The sequence below is a fragment of the Gossypium hirsutum genome, chromosome A04, assembly GCF_007990345.1.
Source record: "Gossypium hirsutum isolate 1008001.06 chromosome A04, Gossypium_hirsutum_v2.1, whole genome shotgun sequence".
NCBI lineage: Eukaryota > Viridiplantae > Streptophyta > Magnoliopsida > Malvales > Malvaceae > Gossypium > Gossypium hirsutum.
The window spans coordinates 81,952,085-81,964,768 of record NC_053427.1 but is presented as its reverse complement, the minus strand read 5'-3'; positions in this window follow the sequence as shown (position 1 = coordinate 81,964,768).

Genomic DNA, 12,684 nt, shown 5'->3' with positions numbered 1-12,684 from the left:
ATGGGGCTGAAATTTTGAATTGATCTTTTAAAACATGTAAGTTGCAAATCAAATTGGGCCCCCAACTAAACTGACACTTCAAAAGAATCTGAATTCAAAAGTATTTAGAGATAATCATGGCTTTGAAAAATAAAATAAATGATTTTTTTATAAAATATTATTAAAAAATTAATTAAAGACAAAAATAGGATGAAGATAAATTAATTACGAAAATGGGGTGTTTGTTACTGTGCCTCCTGGTGTCACTTGATACATTGGCAGCACCAACCCACTTTTTATCCAATACATTGGCAGCACCAACCCACTTTTTATCCAATCACTAAGCAATCATGACGTTTTTAAAAAATATTTATTTATTAGTGCCTCCATTGTGTTAAGTAACACTAGAGTGTATTTCTAAAAATACTTGTGAAGATACAGGTATACACAGTGAGAGAAAAAATGAAAAAAAGAATATTGGTGTCGTTGGTGTATCACACAGCACTGCTTATTTTTGTTTTAAGTAAGGCCAATTAGAAAAAAAAAGAAAATGAAAATGAAAAGATGCTTGGGTAACCTAGGCGTGACCAATTGACCTACGTAATGTCTGTCGCTGATTTGACCAATTGGTCATGCCTCGGTTGTGCCGAAGTAGCCCAATTGACCTACCTAATCTATCTCTCTCTCCCTCTCTCCCTCTCCTTCGCTCTATTTCCTTTTTTTTGTTTTGTTTGTAGAGACAAATATTATATGTTATGTGGTCAAATTGCTTGTCTTGCTCGTTAAGAATACGATGAATTTGCCTTTGCTTAACATTAGCTTCAGTGGGGTATTTAGAGAAGCTCGCAGGACTCGCCCCTTAAAATGAAAAAATGTTCATTTAAACTTTTTAGAAATTTCAGCCATTGTTAACTGGAAGCCAACAAAGAATTTGTCTGATGTCCGAAGTTTAATGGGACTAGCTAGTTATTATCAGAGATTTGTAAAATTTTTTCGATGATAGCTTCTTCGATGACCCGATTGTTGCAGAGAGATGTGAAATTTGAGTGGACTGATAAATACCAGCATAATTTTGGTAGATTAAAAGCTTTGTTAATATAAGCTCTAGTGTTAGTTTAGCTAGAATCGGGTAAGGAATTTACAGTTTACAGTGTTGCGTCATTACATAGTTTAGGTTGTGTTTTGATGCAATATGGTAAAGTGGTAGCTTATGCCTTACGACAACTAAAACCACATGAAAAGAACTACCGACATATGATATTGAATTGGCAACCATAATATTTGCTTTGAAAACTTAGCGGCATTACTTGTTTGGTGAAAAATGTCACATATTCATTGATCATAAAAGTATGAAATATTTGATGTCACAAAAAGATTTGAATTTGAGACAACATAGATGGCTTGAGTTATTGAAATATTATGATCTTGTTATTGACTACTATCCGAGAAAGGCCAACATAGTGGCAGATGCCTTGAGCAGAAAATCCTTGCATACTCTGCGAACAATGAATACTCGATTATCATTGTCTGATGATGGTTCACTCATAGCTAAGTTAAAAGCTAGACCAATGTTTTTGCAACAGATCTCTGAAGCTTAGAAAAATGATAGTAAGTTGCAAGCAAGACGGCTACAAAGCGAATCGACTCCTGACTCAGAATTTCAGATTGGGGCTGATGGTTGTTTTTCATTCAGAGGTAGAGTATGTGTATTGAAAGATTTAGAACTAGTACAGAAGATCTTGAATGAAGCTCATAACGGTAGCATGCCTATTTATCCTGGAAGTAATAAAATATATAATGATCTGAAAAAGATATACTGGTGGCCGGGATATATAAATGCTTGATATGTCAACAAGTAAAAGCTGAACATCAGTTGCCTTCTGGACTATTGCAGTCGGTTACGGTATTGGAATAGAAATAAGAAAGAATTACTATGGACTTTGTAACGGGATTGCCCCTGTCTCCAAAGAAGAAAGATGCCATTAGGGTAATTGTTGATTGGTTGACAAAGTCTGCACATTTTATCTCGGTACGTATGGATTTTTTCTTGGATAGATTGACTGAGTTATATGTTTCAGATACAGTCAGATTGCATAGAGTGCCTGTTCCATTATCTCAGAAAGAGGTCCTCGGTTTACATCTCGATTCTGGAGCAACTTGCAAAAAGCTCTAGGTATTCAGTTACACTTTAGCACTGCATTTCACCCCTAAACAGATGGTCAATCTGAACGGGTAATACAGATATTGGAAGATATGCTTTGGTGTTGTGTACTTGAGTTTGAAGGTAACTGGGAAAGGTATTTGTCTCTAGTTGAATTTGCTTTCAATAACAGTTATCAGTCTAGTATTAAAATGGCACCGTCTGAAGCCTTTTATGGTCGCAAATGGAGAACTCCATTATACTGGACAAATATCAGTGAGAAAAAGCTACATAGAGTTGACTTGGTCCGAGAGACCGAAGAAAAAGTGAAGGTAATTCGAGCCAGCCTGAAAGCAGCTTCTGATCGACAAAAGCCTTATACTGATCTAAAAAGAAAAGAAATAGAATTTTATGTTGGTGACAAGGTATTCTTGAAAGTGTCACCTTTGAAGAAAGTACTCTGATTCGGTCGTAAAGGGAAATTGAGTCCACGGTTCATTGGGCCCTATGAAATTATAGAAAAATTGGACCAGTTGTATATCAGTTAGCTTTACCGCTAGAGCTCGAACGGATTCATAATGTTTTTCATGTATCTATGTTACGGCACTATCAATCTGATCCTTCACATGTTATCTCTCCGTCAGAGGTAAAGATCCAGCATGATATGACATATGGTGAGGAACCAATCAAAATCTTAGCTGGGGAAACAAAAGAGTTAAGAAATAAAAAAGGTAGCCTTGGTAAAATTTTTTTGGCAAAGACATGGTAAAGAGGAAGCTACTTGGGAACCGGAGGATACAATGAGGAAGCAATACCTGAATACTTTTACTAGTAAGATTTTCGAGGACGAAAATCTCTAAAGGGGAGAATTGTAATAGCCCATTTTTCAGTGAAATGAGAATAGTGGGCTCGGGACCACAAATATGAAGTAAAAATATTTATTTTATTATTTCCTTAAGGTTTACAATATGATAGAATAATTGTGTGAAAATTTCGTTAAGAAATTTATCAATTGAGTGTCCAATTTGATTAGAAGGACTAAATTGTAATAGGTGCAAAACTTGAATTCTATAAGTTAAAGGTTTTAATTGTTATGAAACCTTAAATTGGAGGTCCTTAAATGGTAATTAGACCGTTATTCTTCATAATGAACAAAAATGTACATGGCTAGGAAAAAATTGAAGGTTTTGCATTAAGGGCATTTTGGTCATTTGGTAAATAAAAATAAAATAAATCAAATAAAAGTGTCCATCTTCTCAATTTCATCCCCCCTTAGCTAAATTTGAAGAGTCTCCATAGCTAGGGTTTTGGCCAAGCTTTCAAGCTTGGTTCTAAGTCTACTCTTGTCCCATTTTTAACGATTTTTATATTTTTGTGATCGTTGTAACTTGATTTAGCTATTTCAAGGATTAATTTGAAAGAAAGACAAAGTCTAAAATTTTACCCATGATGAATATGTTTGTATTTTTATGTTTGAGGGTAGAAAATGAAAGATTATTTATAACTGAACAACTTTTACAAGACAATTTTTGATGAAAACTTGATTAGGGACTAAAATGAAAAGTTGTAAAATTTGAAGAAAATTATAAAATTTTAGGTATACATGAGCTTTAAAATTTGTAATGGGGCTTTGGTTAGGCTTGGAATAGGGAGTAATTTGCACATGTTTCATTTTCCGAGCCCAGGGACATTTTTTTTGGAAAAGTAAGGGGCAAAATGATATTTTGCCTAGGACGTAAATTAAGTCCGTTTATGTGTGAAATGTATGAAATTGATGATTAAATTCATTTATATAGATCTGAAAAACACAAACTCGAGGCTAGATCGAGGAAAAGAAAAGATTTCGGAATAGTAATCTTTTACGTGAACAAGTGTCGAGGTAAGTTCATGTAACTTAATCGGGCTTGTAATTAAGTTAATTAATTGTTGTATTACGTGTAATGTGATTTATGTTGATGTGCTTTACTTGTATGCTATGATGAAAAATGAATGTAAGCTTGAAATGGTGATAAAGATGTTAGTCCCGATTGGATGTTGAATTCCGATGATTGTGTGTGCTTTCCCGAAACAAGTAGGGTCCTGCATTTGTTGCGAACGGAATTTAGCTCGGACGAGTAATGCCAATGACCTTGTCATATTAAGGATTTAGCCCGGACGGGTAATCCTAATATAATACCTCTCGAGTATGCATTAAGATTAGGGTTTAGCCTGGACTGGTTACCCTAATCGAGCCTTTGAGCATACGCCACATAAAGGATTTAGCTTGGACTGGCAATCTTGTTAAGCGATATGTGACTCGAGAGAGTGTTTCCTGGTTAAGTGCCTTAAGGGGTATCTCTGAATAAGAAATTGATGAATTGTTGAATCGTACACTTCGAGTGTACTACTTGAGCATTCATTGGAATTCAACGATTCAACAGACATAAAACTCTTGACATGGCACAAGAACTTTGAGATGAATTGATAATGACTTGAAAGAATATTACTTTTATGAGCTCATCTATGTTGCTTAATTTATATGAAGATTTTAGTGACTAATATGTTTGATTGAATGTATGTGCTTAGGCAAATTTAGTCAAATGGATAGAAACACGATATTGTATTTTTAGATTTAATAATCAAGATTGGTAAATTTAATTTATATACGAACTTACTAAGCATGTAATGCTTACTCCTTTTATTTTTCCCGATAGTGCTCAAAAGCTCGTGAAGGTTGGAAGATCGTTGGAGCATCGTCACACTATCATTTAACATTTTGGGTATCTTTAGTGAAATCATTTTGGCATAATTTCATGTATAGAGAAATTTGGTCAATAGTGGCTTGAAATGTTATTTTGTGACCTAGCCATTGGAATAGCTAGTGATGGTTCATTTTGGGTATGGTTTAGTAAGCTATTATGATATATATATACATGTGTTATGCTAAGTTCATGTGATCAAATGTTGTAAATGCCTAAGTTAAGCTAATGTGAGTTTTTAACCATATATGAATGGAATGGTATGCCTTGATGAATGATGGAATTTCCAAATACTTGAAATGGTTGAAATTGGTTGAGTGTTTTATGTACAGGTTTTTGGGTGAATTTGGGTAAGAAATGAAGCTAGGAAATGGCTTCATTTTGTCCATACAGGCAGACACACAGGCGCGTGTCTAGATTGTATGTGACACACGGCTTGGTAACATGGGCATGTGGTTAGGCCGTGTGTCCTCTGCATCCTAATTTTGAGAAACAGAATGCTCAAAATTGGGCACACGGGCAAAGACACGGACGTGTGACTTACCCGTGTGTGTCACACGGCCTAGAACACGTGCGTGTGTGTTGGCCGTGTGAAACCTGCACCTAATTCGATTTAAATTAATTAACCGCACGACCTAACACACGGACATTTGACTTGGCCATGTGATTTGAATTTGTTCATTAGTTACAAGTCAGAGAGTTACACGGGGTAGGGACATAGGAGTGTGTGACCACACGGGCGTGTCCCATATTCATACGGGCGTGTGACCCTTGTATAGTGAAAAAATTATTAAAGTTCCCAGTTTCATCCCGAACCAATTCCAAAGCATGTTTTGAGCCTTGCAGGCTCGTATTAGGGACTTTATGATTAATTACAAATAGTTTTAATTTGGACGCAAATTTATAACTCGGAATTGTATGATTTTTTGTGATGTAAGTCTGGTAATGCCCCGGAACCTTGTTCCAGTGAAGGATACGGATAGGGATTTTACGTATAGGCTATATTAGATGTAGGGATGCAGTATAGCAATGTTACAAGAAAAACTTGTCGGCTTGGCTTTAAGATGGTGTTAAAAGCGATTTTTGCTGCTGGCTGGATCGTGACTTTTGCTGCTTGTTATGTAAGGATCTGGTTGCAGAGGAACCATGATAGAAGGTGGACTGCTGAGGCTAGTAAGAGGATCGTCTTTTTTCTACTAGTTGCATGTGTTTATGTCTTGCCAGAGTTATTGGCATTAGCTTTATTTGTTCTTCCTTGGGTTAGGAACTTTATAGATGAGACCAATTGGAAAATATTTTACTTGTTGACATGGTGGTTTTAGTGTAAGAGTTTTGTTGGTCGTGGATTGAGGGAAGGGCTAATTGATAATATTAAGTATACTCTGTTCTGAGTATTGGTCTTAGCTACGAAATTTTCAGTTAGTTATTTCTTGCAGATTAAATCCATGATTAAACCGACCAAACAATTGTTGGGTCTTAACAATGTGGATTATGAGGGCCTGGTGGCAGTATCAAGTTGGCTATCGGTTTGTTATGGCTGCCTGTGGTGTTTTTTTACTTGATGGACACAAATTTGGTATTCAATTTATTCCTCCTTTGTGGAAGCAAGAGTGGGGTTATTGCAGCATTTAGGTGAGATTAGAAACATCCAATAGTTAAAGCTTAGGTTTCAGTTATTTTCCAGTGCAATGCAGTTCAATCTGATGCCAGAAGAACAACTGTTGGATGCCAGACCAACATTTAAGAGCAAGTTTCATGATGTTATTACCAGGTTGAAGCTGTTGTGACGATTTTTATTAGTCAGTCTGGCTTTGATAAGTGTTCAACGGCCAAGAATGATTAGTATTCAATAACAATGGCCACAATTGAAAAACAAATTGGGCTATCGAGCCCTGAAGAATGGGTTAAAAAAGGGTTTTGGACCAAATAAAAAATAAAATGGGCTTAAACCAAATGGACTTGCCATTTTTAAAAGTAGGCTTGAAATTTTTAATTGAGCCTTTAAAACATGTAAGTTGCAAATCAAATTGGGCCTCCAACTAAACTGACACTTCAAAAGAATCTGTATTCAAAAGTATTTAGAGATAATCATGGCTTTGAAAAACAAAATAAAGGATTTTTTTATAAAAATATTATTAAAAAATTAATTAAATACAAAAATGGGATGAAGATAAATTAATTACAAAAATGGGGTGTTTGTTACTGTGCCTCCTAGTGTCGATTGATACATTGGCGACACCAACCCACTTTTTATCCAATCACTAAGCAATCATGACGTTTTTAGAAAATATTTACTTATTGGTGCCTCCATTGTGTCAAGTAACACTGGTGTGTATTTCTAAAAATACTTGTGAAGATACAGGTATTCATGGTGAGAGAAAAAATGAAAAAAATATTGGTGCCGTTGGTGTATCAAGCAGCACTGCTTATTTTTTTTAAGTAAGGCTTATTAGAAAAAAAAAGAAAAAAAGTAAAAGAAAAGATGCTTCGGTAACCTAGGCGTGACCAATTGACCCACCTAATGTCTGCAGCTGATGTGACCAATCGGCCACGCCTAGGTTGTACCGAGGCACCCCAATTGACCTACCTAATCTCTCTCTCTCTTCCTCTTTCCCTCTCCCTCTCCCTCTCCCTCTCCCTCTCCCTCTCCCTCTCCCTCTCCCTCTCTCTATTTCCTTCTATTGTTTTGTTTGTAGAGACAAATATTATATGTTATGTGGTCAAATTTCTTGTCTTGCACGTTAAGAATATGGTGAATTTACCTTTGCTTAGCATTAGCTTCAGTGGGGTATTTAGAGGAGCTCGCAGGAATCGCCCCTTAAAATGAAAAATTGTTCATCTAAACTTTTTAGAAATTTTAAAATTTTAAAATATTAAAGATAAAATTACACTTTGACTTCTTAAAAAATAATAAAATTTTAATTTAATTATTTAACCAATTAAAAATTAAATTCTAATTTCGACACCTCTAAAAATATCTTCTGACTTTGATTAGCTTCCCTTTCATTTATGAATAAGTACAATTTGTGTTGTTATATAAATTCAAAATATTAGGATTAAATAAATAAATAAATAAATAAATAAGAATAAAAGATGAGGGTAGGACCATTGTGAAATAATTTGTAGTTTGCTTGACGTCTTCTTCACCTTCAAAGTTGGAATTTTTTTATATTTTGGTTTAAGACAATTGAAAAGGGGTGTCCCTTTCAATTTCCCCCTTTAGGAAAGTGTGTTTGCAGTTCAATGTCTGAAAATACACCCATAACGAAACAAACTATTAAACAAACTAATCTAACCAAACAAAGAAACTATTAAATGATTTTTAAAACAATCAAATGAATTAAATGTAACTTATAATTTACTCAAATTATATTAAATGAATTTATTTAATGACAAAGCTTATAACCTTATTGTAATTTGTCTATTTGATTTAATAAACAAATAAAAACTATAAAGTTTTTTAGGAAAAAAATTAAAATATTCTTAAATAATAACATTGAGTTGTTTTGTTTTTTGAATTTAAAAATTCAGGTCCAATTATTAACACCACTAAAATTCTTTCGTTAAATTTGTTGATGTAACATTCTATTTTTTTTTAAAAAGCACTCACTCAATATTTCTGTCACAAAAAATTTAACGAGGTTAACAATTCTTTAAATTTACGTAAGCATTTGAATTAGAACAAAATATTTCACTAATTAATAACATTATAAATGTTAGATATCAAATTATATTAAAAATTAAAAATAACGATCAAATCTCAAAATTGAGCATAGTATAAAGACCGAAATTAGAATTTGTCAATTTTTATATAACTTACAAACAAAAGGACCAGAATCGAAATTTAACCGAGAGTAAAAAAATGGACAATAACAAAAGAAGGATTAAATTGATAAAAAAAAATTGAATGAGAATGAAGTTAATTTAACTTTACCACAGATCTTGTTAGTATAGATGAGGACAAAAAACGAAATATAAATTAACCTTAATTTAAAAAAAAAGAAAAAAAAAGCGTTAGAAAGCCGCTTAATACGCATGTTTACAATTTATTACCAGTAGCATATTCCTTTTCAATAAAATGAAAAGAAAAAACTGAAGTCGCTACCTTTTCTCCTGCAACTGAATCTCCAAAGCCCTAATTTCAAAATTTCCATTTTTTATTTGATACAATACCTCGTCGTTACCATCACAGGTCTAAGTCGGGCCAAACCTGGACCACTCCACCTGAAGATGAACCGTACAACATAATACTTCTGTCCACAACCTCATCATTGATCATCCTTCTCTCTGTTTTCCCGAAAAATGAGCTGTTACTTTTGCTCTACGCGTCGTTGGAGATCTACAAATGCCACCTCATGGACAATGGTATCCTGCTATGGACCTCCTAGACTGATAGGCTCTCTTCTTCTGTTTCCAACACGACAATGTCAAGAACTAGAGGGAACGCCTCTTCCTCCACTTGGCTAACTCTCAGATGCGACTATCCCCTCCGTCGGAGAATATTGACACTCTCGACGCCAGTTTACTTCGTACGTTCTATTGAAAACTCCTCAAAAACTACACTATTGGTGCTCTAATTTAGGAAAGAAATCGAACCTATGGATCTCCAAAAGCCGCCACTCTAATTTTGATCACCGCCATGAATTACTGTACGTGGGGCTTTATTTGTTGATTTGGGGCGAATATGTAAACCTCTGATTCATGCCTGATAAACCATAATATATACATATTTTTACCCCATGCTTGGCATATTTTTGGAAGGATTATCATAAGATTTAATGAATTTGATGCTCCTAATCCTTTAATTTCATGTTTTATACATAAGAGAGCTTAGGATAGCAAAAAGAGCAAGAAACAGGCCAAAAACGGACAAGTTGGGCTGAATTTAGTGTCCCACACGGCCTAGGAACTTCCACACGGGTAATCCACATGCCTGTGTGTCACACACGGGTAGGCCACACGCCCGTGTGTCATGGCCGTGTCAACTTTAAACCAAGTCAGAATTACACACGACCTGAACACCATCACACGGGCGTGCCACACGGTCGTGTCCCTATCGAGTCCAAGTCTAATTCTACTCGGAAAAGGCTAATTTGGAGGGTTTTGAAGTATTCAAAAGTCTATATAAATACCCTAGAAGAAGATTAAAGGGGATACGCAGAGTAGCAGGTAGAAAATACTCAATGACAGCCATCGGAATCAGCCGGAAGCAGGATTTACTCCAAGACTGAAGATCTTCATTCAATTTCCTTAGAAGTTCTTTGGGTTCTTTATGTTTTGTTGTTTTCCCAATCTTGAGATGTTTTCCATTATTATGAACTAAACTCCCTAAATACCTAAGGGAGATAAAACCTAGGACGGATCTTATTACTATTTGAATTATATGATAAATACTTGTCTTATTCTTAATTATGAGTTTTAATCATTGCTTTAATATTTCAGGATATTAATTCAGGTTTTGATGCGCTTATTCAGTGGAGCAAAAGTCCCTGTTTAAGAGTAGATCCTCCATAATTAAGCGGAGTTGCGTGCAATCTTAGAGATAGGACGACATAAATCTTCTGGATTAGAGTCAAATCTAATAAGGGAATCCATAGATCGAGTTAATGTGACAATAGGGGTTTTAATTAGAAAGAGATTTCGATTACTCAACCTAGAGTCAGTTGTTCTTAGTCTCGAGAGAGATATTAACATAAATCAGGGATTTGTACGGATTAAGTCAAGTGAATAAATCGTCTAATTCAGAAGAGATAAGTGAAGTCTAGGTGGATTCTTCCTTGGGTATTGTCTTCTCCATCGATTTTCTAAAAAGTATTTTCCAATTTTTTATCTCTGTCGTAATTTCTACGATATTTTCGGTCTCACCATAGCTATACTACTGTTCGATAGGTGCGCTTACCTTGGTCAAATTTTTAGTTAGTTTAGCGACCATCAATGCTTGAATGTGTATGCTACATATTCTATCACATGGCTATGGGATTAAAAAAGATTTTAGAAGATTACATCAATGAAAACACTGGCCAGCCCGTTATGTCATCGTTATCAGGAGAAAAATGCATTTTACACTGCGTGGTGAAGTCGATATATGAGACTGTAAAGGCAGAAGTTGAGAATAGCAAGAATAGAACGACGCCGCATACTACTTGGAGGAATTATGATGACTTGAATGAGTATTTTTGGAGTAAGAGATGTTTTAAGAAACTCAAGTGGCCGATTGATGTGGGCAGCAAATTTTTTGTTAGTTCTAGCAGAAGTAAACATGTTGGGAGAACTGAATTCGTTGAACGAAGGTCTTTTTGGGTGATGTTGTTTTTGTTTCTTTAGGCTGCCATTATTGGAGCATGAGAAGACAAGGGGTATCCGTGGCAGGCATTGACAAGTAACGATGTTCGAGTTAAGGTTTTGACAGTATTTATTTCTTAGAGTGGGATGAGACTTTTACAGTGTAACAACCCATTTTTCAGTGAAATCAGAACAGTGGGTTTGAAACCACAAATCTGAGGTAAAAATATTTATTTTATTATTTCTTTAAAGTTTACAGTATGATAGAGTAATTATGTGAAAATTTCGTTAAGAAATTTTATCGATTGAGTGTCCAATTTGATTAGAAGGACTAAATTGCAATAGGTGCAAAACTTGAATTCTATAAGTTAAAGGTGTCTAATTGTTATGAAAATTTAAATTGGAGGTCCTTAAATGGTAATTAGACCATTATACTTCATAATGGACAAAAATGGACATGGCTAGGAAAAAATTGAAGGTTTTGCATTAAGGGCATTTTGGTCATTTGGTAAATAAAGACAAAATAAATCAAATAAAAGTGTCCATATTCTCAATTTAGTCCCCCGTTAGCTGAATTTGAAGAGTTTCCATAGCTAGGGTTTTTTCCAAGCTTTCAAGTTCGATTGTAAGTTTGTTCTTGTCCCGTTTTTAACGATTTTTATATATTTGATATCGTTGTAACTTGATTTAACTATTTCAAGGACTAATTTGAAAGAAAGACAAAGTCTAAAACTTTACCCATGATGAATTTGTTTGTATTTTGATGTTTGAGGGTAGAAAATAAAAGATTATTGATAGATGAATAACTTTTACAAGTTAATTTTTTATGAAAACTTGATTAGGGACTAAAATGAAAAGTTGTAAAATTTGAAGAAACTTTTAAAATTCTAGGTATACATGTTCTGTAAAATTTGTAATGGGGCTTTGGTTGGGTTTGGAATAGGGAGTAATTTGCCCAAGTTTCATTTTCCAAGCCTAGGGACGAAAATAGAATTTTTGGAAAAGTTAGGGGCAAAATGGTAATTTTACGTAGGACGTGAATTGAGTCCGTTTATGTATGAAATGTATGAAATTGATGATTACATTCATTTATATAGACCCGAAAAACACAAACTCGAGGATAGATCGAGGAAAAGAAAAGATTTTTAGAATAGTAATCTTTTACACGAACAAACGTCGAGGTAAGTTTGTGTAACTTAATTGGACTTGTAATTATGTTAATTAATTGTTGTATTGCATGTAATCTGATTTATGTTGATATGCTTCACTCGTATGCTATGATGAAAAATGAAAATAAGGTTGAAATGGTGATAATGGGGTTAGTCCTGATTGGATGTTGAATGCCGATGATTATGTGCACTTTCCCGAAACAAGTGGGGTCATGCATTTATTGCAGATAGAATTTAGCTCGGAATAATAATCCCAATGAGCTTGTCATATTAAGGATTTATCCCAGACGGGTAATCATAATATAATACCTCTCGAGTATGCGTTAAGATTAAGGTTTAACCTGGACAGGTATCCGTAATCGAGCCTTTGAGCATA